Source organism: Bos taurus, chromosome 7 (genome assembly GCF_002263795.3).
Source record: "Bos taurus isolate L1 Dominette 01449 registration number 42190680 breed Hereford chromosome 7, ARS-UCD2.0, whole genome shotgun sequence".
Classification (NCBI taxonomy): domain Eukaryota; kingdom Metazoa; phylum Chordata; class Mammalia; order Artiodactyla; family Bovidae; genus Bos; species Bos taurus.
The window spans coordinates 38,911,553-38,924,655 of record NC_037334.1 but is presented as its reverse complement, the minus strand read 5'-3'; positions in this window follow the sequence as shown (position 1 = coordinate 38,924,655).

Here is a 13,103-nt window from a genome sequence, read left to right as displayed (position 1 = left end):
CAATAGCAAGTGCAAAGCTCTGAGCCTAGAGTAAGTTTGCTATGTTCAGGGAACAGGAAGCAGGCCTGTGTAGCTTCTGAGCCCAAAAGTCTGATGTGAAATGAAAGAGCAGGGATTTAAGTAGATCCGGGAAGGCTTTGCAAACCATGGAGAAGAGTTTGTTTTTCTTAAATGAAATGTGAAGCCTTTGAAAGATTTCAAAGCCTTTGACCGCCTTTTAAAAGATTACTCTAGCTAATAGACTTTAAAGGGGCCAAGAATGGATGCAGAACGAGCAGTGGGGAGGCTATAGAATTCCAGGAGACAGGGGGTGATGACTTGGACTGAGAAGGTGGCAGTGGAGATGCGGGGAAATGCATGGATCTAGGATATTTTGGGGAATGAAGATAAGTACCTTGAAAGAAGGAAAACCAGTGGTCAGTAGGACAAAGGACAGGTACCTCACCCACTGAAGGCTGTCATGTCCAAGTGAGACCTGAGAGTTAAGTTAGAATGTGCAGTTTTCAGAGGTAACTGATGTGGGAAGGAAAGAGCTCTGGCAAGAGGCAGCACATGTTCAGAGTTCTATTGAGGAAGGTGGTGAGGGCTTACACATTTGGCACCTGAGGGCAGAGCACTGAACTAGAGTTTCAGGTGCACATTGGGGTATGCTTGGTGAGGGGTGGGGGCAAGAAATGACGCTCAGGCCTTCAAAAGAGGCCTGAATTAGGGAGCTCCTTGGAAGCTAGGCAAGGAGTTTAGACTTCATTTTGAGGGTAGTGAGGAGCTGTCCAGGGTGTGTTAAACCAGGAAGTAGTTTGATCATATTTGCTTACTGTGTGCCATACTAGGGGTGGGGTGAAGGGTCAGAAGAGAGAGGCTTAAGCTGTCTTGTAAACACCTATTATTTTGGTGTCCAGCATCTGAATACCCCTCCACTTTAGGAGGAAACTTATAAAATGCAGAGGCAGGCCCTGCTTTCCACTAGGGAAATTAGAGAGAAGGCAAAATTTCCTCTCCAAGGTCCCTAGTATCTGGAGCATGTTTCCAATGTTTGCAAATAGGTCTTTGAAATTCAAAGCAAGTGATTCACATCAGACATTAGAGGACCATTGAGGGTTTGTTATGGTGACAGTAGAAGAAGAGGGGGAGGAGATTTAGCCTGGCCTTAAGGAGAGTAGGTGGCTTTAACAAGCACCCAGTCAGTTCCTTGTCTGCCTAAGTTACCCAGAATTGGTTTCATTGTTGAGAACCATGTATCACGAGTAAGGGCTTCCCTCATAGCTCAGTCGGTAAAGAATCTGCCTGCAATACAGGATCTTCCTGGGTTAGGAAGATCCCCTGGAGAAGGAAATGGCAATCCACTCCAGTATTCTTGCCTGGAAAACCCCATGGACAGAGGAGCCTGGTGGGCTGCAGTCCATGGGGTTGCAAGAGTCGGACATGACTTAGTGACTAAACCACCACCACCATCCTGAGTAAGACAGGCAGGAGGTCCTTTTAAGAGGAACCATTAGAAAGAGGAATGATACCCTGTGCTGGGGAGGTGGCCAGGGGGTGCAGAGAAGTGACCAGATTGAGAGCTATCATGGAGATGGGACGAATAAGACTTGGCGACTGATATGGGATAAGAATGGGAAGGTATCTCACACAATTCCCAGAATCTGACTCTTCAACCCATTCTCTACCTATGGCCCAAATGATCTTTTTATTTATTTATTTTTTCAAAATGATCTTTTTAAAAAGGGAGATCAGGGGACTTCCCTAGTGATCCAGTGGTTAAGAATTTGCCTTGCAGTGTAAGGGAGTCAGGTTCAATCCCTGGTCAGGGAACTAAGATCCCACATGCCACGAAGCAACTAAGCCCTAAACACAACTATTGAGCCCGAGTGCCACAACCACTGAAGCCTGTTTGCCTAGAGCCGTGCTCCATGACAAGAGAAGCCACTGCAATGATAAGCACACACACTGCTACAAAGAGTAGCCTTGCTTGTGGCAACTAGAGAAAGCCTGCATGTAACAACAAAGACCCAACACAGCCCCCAAAAGAAAAAAACAAAAGCAGTAAAAGTGACGAAAGGTAACGAAATGTCACCCTCAAGTAAGCTGACCTATGGCAAGGCCTACATGGTTGGGAACTGAGGTCTCTGGCCAACCATCAAGAAGAATGAAGTCAATAGCCTTATGAATGAACTTGGAAGTGGATCCTCCCCCATTTGCACTATCTTTGAAGTGCCATAAAGTGAAGTATGCCTGTAAAGGTTTGTAATGTAAGTTGCTAAATTCGGGAGCAATTTGTCATCTCTTATTAGCTGCAGTAGATAACTAATTCACTTCCCATTACACTTATAAATAAAACCCAAACTGTTCTGCATGGCCTGTTAGGGCCCAATTTGATCTAGGCCCATGTAGCTCTCCAACAATATTTCATAGACCTCTCCCTCTTGTCACACTGTGGAGCTGTGCTGTCCAATACAGTAGCCACTGGCCACATGTGCTATTTAAATTTATATTAACTAAAAAATTGAAAATCCAGTTCCTCAGTCACACTAGCCAGTTTTCAAGTGCTCAATAGCCACACATGACTAATGGCTAGAGAATATTTCCATCATCACAGAAGTTCTGACAGGCCTCACTCATCTGGAGGAAGGAGGGGCTTCCATTTGCATAAAGGTTCCACGGTGACAGCCTAAACACTTGGGAGAAAAATGACGCCACTAAGTAAGGAGGAATGAAGGATGGTGGGCTGGGTACCTTCTGACCTCCTAAACTTGACTTTGAATAGGCACTTCTGCCATTTCTTGAAATCTTCCTTCCAAGTCCCTGCTATGAAGAAGCGCTGTCTGTGTGTGTCTGTGTGGATCCAAGCACTTGTGAGCAGGAACTTGATAGTTTCTCCCTTCTGATCCCGTAGATGCTCCAGCTGTGGGAAGACAGAAACCTGAGTACCTTTCTGCTCTGATCCAAAGGGACCCAGATGTTCAGGAGGAACTGGCATGTGTGTAGAAACTGCTAAAGTAGGGGTAGAGGTGTCCACATGGGAAAGTTCCTTTTTTTTTTTTCCTTTAAATTTTTTTTCTTTTTTTTCCTCTTGTTTATTTTTTATAGTCTTTCTAGGGAAAGTTTCTTTGTAAACTCCTACAGACTGAGTCCCAATCAGATGCCAGGCTTGGCCCTTTCACATGAATCCCCATTCAAGCATCTCAACAAGCCATGATTGTCTGAGTGCCAGTCCCTCCCTAAAGAGTTGTGGCAATCAAGGTTCAGAAAAGCTGAGCACCTGACTCAGTGATCACACTGGGGGTCAGTGGCCAAGATGGGATTTGAAGTTTTCCTGATTCAAGTTCATTGCTGTTTTTTCCCTCCACTCCCTACTTCCAAGGTCATTGTTCTTCTGTTCTTTAGGGTACTGACTTACAGAGCTGATCACTAGGGGTTTTGTTTTCTTTTGTTTTAGGAACTTGATGGTAACAACGTATGAATTAATTCCTGTTTGCATCAGTTAGGAGTTTTTGATTGCAACTAAAACTGGCTAAGGTAAAAAAAAAAAAAAAAGAAATGTATTGATTTAAGTAATTTAAAAGTACAAGTCTTGGTTCTGATTACAAGTGTCAATGCATCTCAGGTCTCAAATTGCGTCACTCAAAATTTGTTTTTCCCATATTCTGACTCAGCTTTTATTTATTTATTTATTTTTAAAATTTATTTATTTATTTTGGGCTGTACTGGGTCTTCGCTGCTGTGTGGGCTTTTCTCTAATTGTGGTGAGCAGGGACTACTCTCTAGTCATGTGCAGGCTTCGTGTTGCAGAGCACAGGCTCTAGGCGTGTGGGCTTCTGTAGCTTCGGCTCCTGGGCTCTGGAGCACAGGTTTAGTAGCTGTGGGGTACCGGCTTCGCTGTTCTGCGGCATGTGGGATCTTCCTGGATCAGGGATCGAACCTGAGTTTCCGGCACTGGCAGGTGGATTCTTTACCACTGAGCCAACAAGGAAGCCCCCCTGAGATGGGGGGCTTTATCTCAGCCCGTTCCTGAGATGTTAATGGCTGCCAGCAGCTTCAAGCTCACTTCCTGCCAACAGGGCCACTTTTATAGAAAGAGAAAGACTCTAACTTCATCCTAGCAAAAAATCCTGGGGTTGCCTCTCATTGGTTTGATTTGGGTCAGTTTGATTGGTTTGATTTGTTCCTTTTGAACCAATCACTGAGGACAGAAAGAGGCAGTGTTCTTTTTTTTAATTGTGAAAAAGTCTTTATTTTAAGAAAAAAATTAAGTTAACAAAAAATTTAATGTTTCATTTTACAAAATACATATGAAAGGAAACTTCAGTACAAAGAGAATTTTAAATCAAGGTCTCGCCAATTCTTACAGTATTAGTAATGTGTCTCAATTACTAAAAGTAACTTCTAAAGAGCTTAAATTTAACCAAAAAAGATTTTAAATGAAAATAAACTAGAATGAATAAACATGAGAAACATTCCTCCTTGAATTAAGGATCTAAGCATCCTGAGTTTTCCAAAAGAGGCAGTGTTCTAATTGGCCAGGCCTGTATCACATGTCCACTCCACCTCCAGCTGAGGGAAAGGGTAAGCTTTCTTCTGTCCACTTGATGGAAGGGGGAATGGGCCCCTTTCCAAAGGAACATTGAGGGCTTTTGCTAGATAAAGGGAGAATGGATGCTAAAGAAGGGAAATGACAGATGTCCACCAGCGGTTCTCAAATTATGTTTCAGTAGAGTTGATACCTTGATTTTTCTGGAAGTCAAAGAAAGAGGCAATAGGAATGGAGAGAAGTGGAGAGTTTTGAGAAATATGTGGGCAGTGTAATGAACAGAACTTGAAGGCTGGTTAGATTTGAGGGATAAGGGAGAGTGAAAGTTCCTGGCTAGAAGCATTGGACTATGACTCTAGCTACTTATACAAAAGGGAATTTACATCATGGGAATGCCCTCAACAGTTCATAGCATCAGCTAGAAGGAATACACTTGGAAATAAGTAGGAATAAAGGACCACTAGAGGACCAGAATGTAGGAATTACAACTGTGGTTGTCTCAGTTCAGTTCAGTCCAGTCGCTCAGTCGTGTCCGACTCTTCACGACCCCATGAATCCCAGCACGCCAGGCCTCCCTGTCCATCACCCACTCCCGGAGTTCACTCAGACTCACGTCCATCGAGTCAGTGATGCCATCCAGCCATCTCATCCTCTGTCGTCCCCTTCTCCTCCTGCCCCCAATCCCTCCCAGCATCAGAGTCTTTTCCAGTGAGTCAACTCTTCGCATGAAGTGGCCAAAGTACTGGAGTTTCAGCTTCAGCATCATTCCCTCCAAAGAAATCCCAGGGCTGATCTCCTTCAGAATGGACTGGTTGGATATCCTTGCAGTCCAAGGGACTCTCAAGAGTCTTCTCCAACACCACAGTTCAAAAGCATCAATTCTTCAGCACTCAGCCTTCTTCACAGTCCAACTCTCACATTCATACATGACCACAGGAAAAACCATAGCCTTGACTAGATGGACCTTTGTTGGCAAAGTAATGTCTCTGCTTTTGAATATGCTGTCTAGGTTGGACATAACTTTCCTTCCAAGGAGTAAGCGTCTTTTAATTTCATGGCTGCAGTCTCCATCTGCAGTGATTTTGGAGCCCCCCAAAATAAAGTCTGACACTGTTTCCACTGTTTTCCCATCTATTTCCTGTGAAGTGATGGGACCGGATGCCATGATCTTCGTTTTCTGAATGCTGAGCTTTAAGCCAACTTTTTCACTCTCCACTTTCACTTTCATCAAGAGGCTTTTGAGTTCCTCTTCGCTTTCTGCCATAAGGGTGGTGTCATCTGCATATCTGAGGTGATTGATATTTCTCCCGGCAATCTTGATTCCAGCTTGTGTTTCTTCTAGTCCAGCATTTCTCATGATGTACTCTGCATATAAGTTAAATAAGCAGGGTGACAATATACAGCCCCGACGTACTCCTTCTCCTATTTGGAACCAGTCTGTTGTTCCATGTCCAGTCCTAATTGTTGCTTCCTGACGTGCATACAGATTTCTCAAGAGGCAGGTCAGGTGGTCTGGTATTCCCATCTCTTTCAGAATTTTCCACAGTTTATTGTGATCCACACAGTCAAAGGCTTTGGCATAGTCAATAAAGCAGAAATAGATGCTTTTCTGGAACTCTCTTGCTTTTTCCATGATCCAGCGGATGTTGGTAATTTGATCTCTGGTTCCTCTGCCTTTTCTAAAACCAGCTTGAACATCAGGAAGTTCATGGTTCATGTACTGCTGAAGCCTGGCTTGGAGAATTTTGAGCATTACTTTACTAGCATGTGAGATGAGTGCAACTGTGCAGTAGTTTGAGCATTCTTTGGCATTGCCTTTCTTTGGGATTGGAATGAAAACTGACCTTTTCCAGTCCTGTGGCCACTGCTGAGTTTTCCAAATTTGCTGGCATATTGAGTGCGGCACTTTCACAGCATCATCTTTCAGGATTTGAAATAGCTCAACTGGGATTCCATCACCTCCACTAGCTTTGTTTGTAGTGATGCTTTCTAAGGCCCACTTGACTCCACATTCCAGGATGTCTGGCTCTAGGTCAGTGATCACACCATCGTGATTATCTGGGTCGTGAAGATCTTTTTTGTACAGTTCTTCTGTATATTTTTGCAACCTCTTCTTAATATCTTCTGCTTCTGTTAGGTCCATCCCATTTCTGTCCTTTATCGAGCCCATCTTTGCATGAAATGTTCCCTTGGTATCTCTAATTTTCTTGAAGAGATCTCTAGTCTTTCCCATTCTGTTGTTTTCCTCTATTTCTTTGCATTGATTGTTGAGGAAGGCTTTCTTATCTCTTCTTGCTATTCTTTGGAACTCTGCATTCAGATGCTTATATCTTTCCTTTTCTCCTTTGCTTTTCACTTCTCTTCTTTTCACAGCTATTTGTAAGGCCTCCCCAGACAGCCATTTTGCTTTTTGCATTTCTTTTCCATGGGGATGGTCTTGATCCCTGTCTCCTGTACAGTGTCACGAACCTCATTCCATAGTTCATCAGGCACTCTATCTATCAGATCTAGGCCCTTAAATCTATTTCTCACTTCCACTGTATAATCATAAGGGATTTGATTTAGGTCATACCTGAATGGTTTAGTGGTTTTCCCTACTTTCTTCAATTTAAGTCTGACTTTGGTAATAATGAGTTCATGATCTGAGCCACAGTCAGCTCCTGGTCTTGTTTTTGTTGACTGTATAGAGCTTCTCCATCTTTGGCTGCCAAGAATATAATCAATCTGATTTCGGTGTTGACCATCTGGTGATGTCCATGTGCAGAGTCTTCTCCTGTGTTGTTGGAAGAGGGTGTTTGTTATGACCAGTGCATTTTCTTGGCAAAACCCTATTAGTCTTTGCCCTGCTTCATTCCATATTCCAAGGCCAAATTCGCCTGTTACTCCAGGTGTTTCTTGACTTCCTACTTTTGCATTCCAGTCCCCTATAATGAAAAGGACATCTTTTTTGGGTGTTAGCTCTAGAAGGTCTTGTAGGTCTTCATAGAACCGTTCAGCTTCTTCAGCGTGGTTGTCTACCTAATATCTATTTCTTACTCTTTTGCAGAGTCCCAATTTTGTTCCTGAGGCCACTTGACCTACATGCCCCTGACTTGGCTCCAGGGTTGATTGGCCTAAGCCAGTCATAGAGAACCCCTTACCCTTGCTAGAGATTGGTTAGGAGTAGCAGATAACCCAATTGTGGCCATTGAGCCACGAGAGGAGGTCTGCTTGGGAATTTTGGGGAGGAAACTTTCCTCATTTCTAAGAATGATCTAATGGAAGGAAAGGTCCTTCTTCACTGGAGTTTAGACATGATTCTTGGAGCTGTGGTAGCCATTTGGTGGCCATGAAGGAATCAGCTTGAAGGTATGCACGCTGAAGACCGTAGTAAACAAAAGAAAAAAGAACTTGGGTTCTTTTTTTTTTTTTTGAGTATAATTGCTTTACAACGTTGGGTTAGTTTCTGCTGCACAACAGTGTGAATCAGCCAAGAACATGGATTCTTGATGACATTGTTAAACTACTGAAAGCACTGTTCCTGGACCCCTCCACTCTAGATCTTTTACAATATGAAATGATAAATTTAAATTGCCTTGCTACTTAAGCTTGGGTTTTGGAAAGCATCCTGACTTATACCATGGAGCAGGGACAATCTGGCCAGGGTACAGTTGGTGAAATGGCAGATTCCAACCCCAGCACTTTTCACCATCCTTGCTTGTGTGGCCTGTTCAGGATTCAGAATCCTGGGAGTGAGAGCCCATTGCCCAGTTTAGGTCTCTCTGATTACCTTAACGTAGGGAGAGGGTGATGTAGTCCGTTAGGCTTCCATAGTAGGAAGTGGTCACTGGAAATTACCCTTCCCCCACACAATAGGGAAGTTGTTGTTATTCAGTCGCTAAGTTGTGAAGAACAACTCCCTTATTGTGTAAGGGAAGGGTAATTTCCAGTGACCACCTCCCACTATGGAAGCCTAATGGACTAGATCACGCTCTCCCTACACTAACGACCTAAACTCAATCAATGGGTGCTCTCTCCCAGGATTCTGACTCTTTGCAACTCTATGGGCTCCTCTTTCCTCCACTGTCTCCTGGAGTTTGCTGAAACTAATGTCCATTGAGTTGGTGGTGCTATCTAGCCATCCCATCCTCGGCCGCCCTCATCTCCTTTTGCCTTCAATCTTACCTAGAAGCAGGGTCCTTTCCAATGAGTTGGCTCCTTGCAGGTGGCCAAAGTGTTAGAGCTTCAGCAACAGTTCTTCCAATGAATATTCAGGGTTGATTTCCTTTAGGATTGACTGGTTTGATCTTGCAATCCAAGTGACTCTCAAGAGTCTTCTCCAACACCACAATTTGGAAATATCCATTCTTTAGCAATCAGCTTTCTTTATGGTTCAGTTCACACATTCATACATGACTACAAGAAAAAACATAGCTCTCACTATATGGACCTTTGTTGGCAAAATGATTTCTTTGCTTTTTAATATGCTGTCTAGGTTTGTTATTGCTTTCCTTTCAAGGAACAAGCACCTTTTAATTTCATGGCTGCAGTTACCATCTGCAGTGATTTTGGAGCCCAAGAAAATAAAATCTGTCACTGTTTCCACTGTTTCCCCATCTATTTGCCATGAAGTGATGGGACCAGATGTCATGATCTTAGGTTTTTGAATGCTGAGTTAAAGACAGCCAGCCTTTTTGCTCTCTTCTCTCACCTTCATCAAGAGGCTGTTTAGTTCCTCTTCATCTTCTGCCATTAGAGTGATATCATCTGCGTATCTAAGGTTGTTGATATTTCTTCCAGCAATCTTGATTCCAGTTTGTGATTCACCCAGCCTGGCATTTCCCATGATGTCCTATGCATAGAAGTGAATTAAACAGAGTGACAATATACAGCCTTGTTGTACTCCTTTCCCAATTTTGAAGCAGTCCGTTGTTCCATGTCCTGTTCTAACTATTGCTTCTTGATCCAAGTATAGGTTTCTCGGGAGACAGGTAAGGTAGTCGATACTCTCATCTCTAAGAATTTTCCATTGTTTGTTGTCATCCACACAGTCAAAGGCTTTAGCATGGTCAATGAAACAGAGTTTTTCTAGAACTCCCGTGTTTTCTCTGTGATTCAATGAATGTTGGCAATTTGATCTCTGGTTCCTCTGCCTCTTCAAAACCCAGCTTGTACATCTGGAAGTTCTTGGTTCATGTACTAGGCTAAAGCCTAGCTTGAAGGATTTTGAGCATAATGTTGCTAGCATGTAAAATGAGCACAATTGTACAGTAGTTTGAATGTTCTTTGGCATTGCCCTTCTTTGGGACTGGAATGAAAACTGACCTTTTCAGTCCTGTCACCACTGCTGGGTTTTCCAAATTTGCTGGTATATTAAGTGCAGCACTTTAACAGCATCATCTTTTATAACTTGAAATAGCGCAGCTGGAATCCCATCACCTTCACTAGCTTTGTTTGTGGTAATGCTTCCTAAGGCTCAGTTGACTTCACACTCCAGGATATCTGGCTTTAGGTGAGTAACCACACCCTTGTGGTTATCCGGGTCACTAAGACCTTTCTTGTATAGTTCTTCTGTGTATTCTTGCCACCCCATCTTAATCTCTACTGCTTCTGTTAGGTCCTTGTGGTTTCTGTCCTTTACTGTGCCCATCCTTGCATGAAATGTTCCCTTGATATATCCCATTTTGTTGAAGAGATCTGTCTTTCCCATTCTATTGTTTTCCTCTATTTCTTTGCATTGTTCATTTAAGAAGGCCTTCTTATCTCTTCTTGCTCTTCTCTGGAACTCTGCATTCAGATGGGTATATCTTTCCCTTTCTCCCTTGCCTTTTGCTTCTCTTCTTTCCTCAGCTATTTGTAAAGCCTTCTCAGACAACCACTTAGCCTTCTTGCCTTTCTATTTCTTTGGGATGGTTTTGGTCACTGCCTCTTGTACAGCACTATGAACTTCCATCCATAGTTCTTCAGGCACTCTGTCTAGCAGATCTAATCCCTTGAATCTATTCATCACCTCCACTGTATAATCATAAGAGATTTGATTTAGGTCCTACCTGAATGGCCTAGTGGTTTTCCCCATTTTCTTTAATGTAAACCTTAATTTTGCAATAAGGAGCTCATGATCTAATTCACAGTCAGCTCCAGGTCTTGTTTTTCATGACTGTATAGTGCTTCTCCATCTTTGGCTGCAAAGAGCATAATGAATCTGATTTCAGTGATTCTCTGGTGATGTCCATGTCCATGTGTAGCGTCATCTCTTGCGTTGTTGGAAGAGGGTGTTTGCTATGACCAGTGTGCACTGTTTCATTTTGTACTCCAAGGCCAAACTTGCCTTTTTTTCTAGGTATCTCTTGACTTCCTACTTTTGCATTCCAATCCTCTATGATGAAAAGAATATATATATATATATATATATTGGTTTTTAGTGTGTGTTAGATCCACAAGGTATCGTAGGTCTACATAGAACCAGTCAACTTCAGCTTCTTCAGCATCAGTAGTTGGGACATAGACTTGGATTTCTGTGATGTTTAATGGTTTGCCTTGGAAAGGAGCTGAGATTATTCTGTCGTTTTTGAGATTGCACCCAAGTATGGCACTTCAGACTCTTTTGTTGACCATGATGGCTATTCCATTTCTTCTAAGGGACTCGTGTCCACAGTAGTAGATATAATGATCATCTGAATTAAATTTGACCATTCCTGTCAATTTTAGTTCACTGATTCCTAAGATGTCAACATTCAGTCTTGCCATCTGCCTGACTACATCCAATCTGCCTCTATTCATGGACCTAACATTCCAGGTCCATATGCAATATTGTTCTTTACAGAATCAGACTGTACTTTTCACACATCCACAACTGAGCATCGTCTCTACTTTAGCCCAGCTGCTTCATTCTTGCTAGAGCTATTATTAATTGCCCTCTGCTCTTCCCCAGTAGCATATTGGATCACAGGCTTGTCATGGCAAAGGGGCTCATGTAACTCAATGAAGCTATGAGCCATGCTGTGCAGGGCCACCCAAGATGGATGTATCATAGTGAAGAGTTCTGAAAAAATGTGGTCTACTGGAGGAGGGAATGACAAACCACTCCAGTATTCTTGCCTGGGTAATCCCGTGGACAGTATGAAAAGGCAAAAAAGACATGATGCTTGAAAATAAACCTCCCAGGTTGGAATGTGTCCTATATATACTGGGGAAGAGTAGATGGCAATAGGGGTGGGGTGACCCCAAATATGAGCTTCCCAGATGACACTAGTGGTAAAGAACCTGCCTGCCAGTGCAGAAAATTTAAGAGATGTGGGTTCAGTCCTTGGGTTGGGAAGATTCCCTGGAGGAGGGCATGGCAACCCACTCCGGTATTCTTGTCTGGAGAATCCCATGGACAGAGGAGTCTGGTGAGCTACAGTCCATGGGGTCACAAAGAGTCAGACACACCTGAAGCAACTTAGTATATGCACACACAACCCCAAGTAGAAACTGGCAGACTAGAGGAAGAGGAGGGGGGAACAGATGCTGAACATCCAAATACTCATGGATATCCATCTCTGGTCCCAGCAGACTGGTTGTCTCATCTCATACTCCATATAAAGCAGCCTGCGCTTACCACATTCTTCGCCTGACGTGCCACCTCCAGGCTTCTGTGAAGTTGTCATACTTGCTCTGCCTGGAAGCCCTTCTCTCCTTTCCCACCTGCAACTCCCTATTCTTTGTGACGATGTATTTAAAAGGCCCCTTCCATTTGGAGGGAGAGCTGGTTTCTCATCAGATGGAAGGAGCCAGTAGGGGACCAGTTCTGGGTCACAGACTGTATTCAGGAACTGAAATCAAGACCTGATGAAGGTGATTTCGCTTTAATGAGCTTGTCTATACCTCTCATGACTCACTTTCATCATGGTCTTATTAGCCATTACTTCCACTTTTGAAAACAATTGTTGAAGTGGTGCCTCTATTCCTGCCCTCCTGTTGCTGTTTCTGTCCCAAGAAGTCTTCCATGACCTGCCTCTCTTTCATCAGAATCAAGAATTTGCTACATTCTGTCTTCACTTCATTTCCCAGAAATTACTTTGGATCAGTCAGGACTTCGTTGATTGAAAACGATGGAAGTCCACTCAAATTGGTTTTAATTGGTACCTGTAACTGAGAATTCTTGAGGCTATCTCTAGTTTTAGGATCCAGATTCTCAAATAAAATAATCAATAATTACTCTACCTGTTTTAGTTATCAAATGCTGGGTAGCAAATAATCCAAAAATTTATGGCTTAAAACAACAAAAATCAATTCGGATTTTCACAACTTTAGAGGTTCAAGAATTTAGGAGCTGCTTAGCTGGATGGTCTGGCTTGAGGTTTCTAATAGGGTTGCAGGTCAGATGCTGGTTGGGGCTGCAATATCCATGTCAAAAGTGTTCATTCACATGGCTACATGGCTGTCCAATTGGTGCTGATTGTTGGCTGAAGACTTTACTTTCTTCCCTCATGGGCCTCTCTGAAGGGCTGCTTGAGTGTCCTCACAGCATGGCAGCTGGCCTCCCCCAGAGTGAGTGATCCATGAGACCAAGACTGAAACTGTGATCCCTTTATGACCTGGGCTCAGAAGTCAA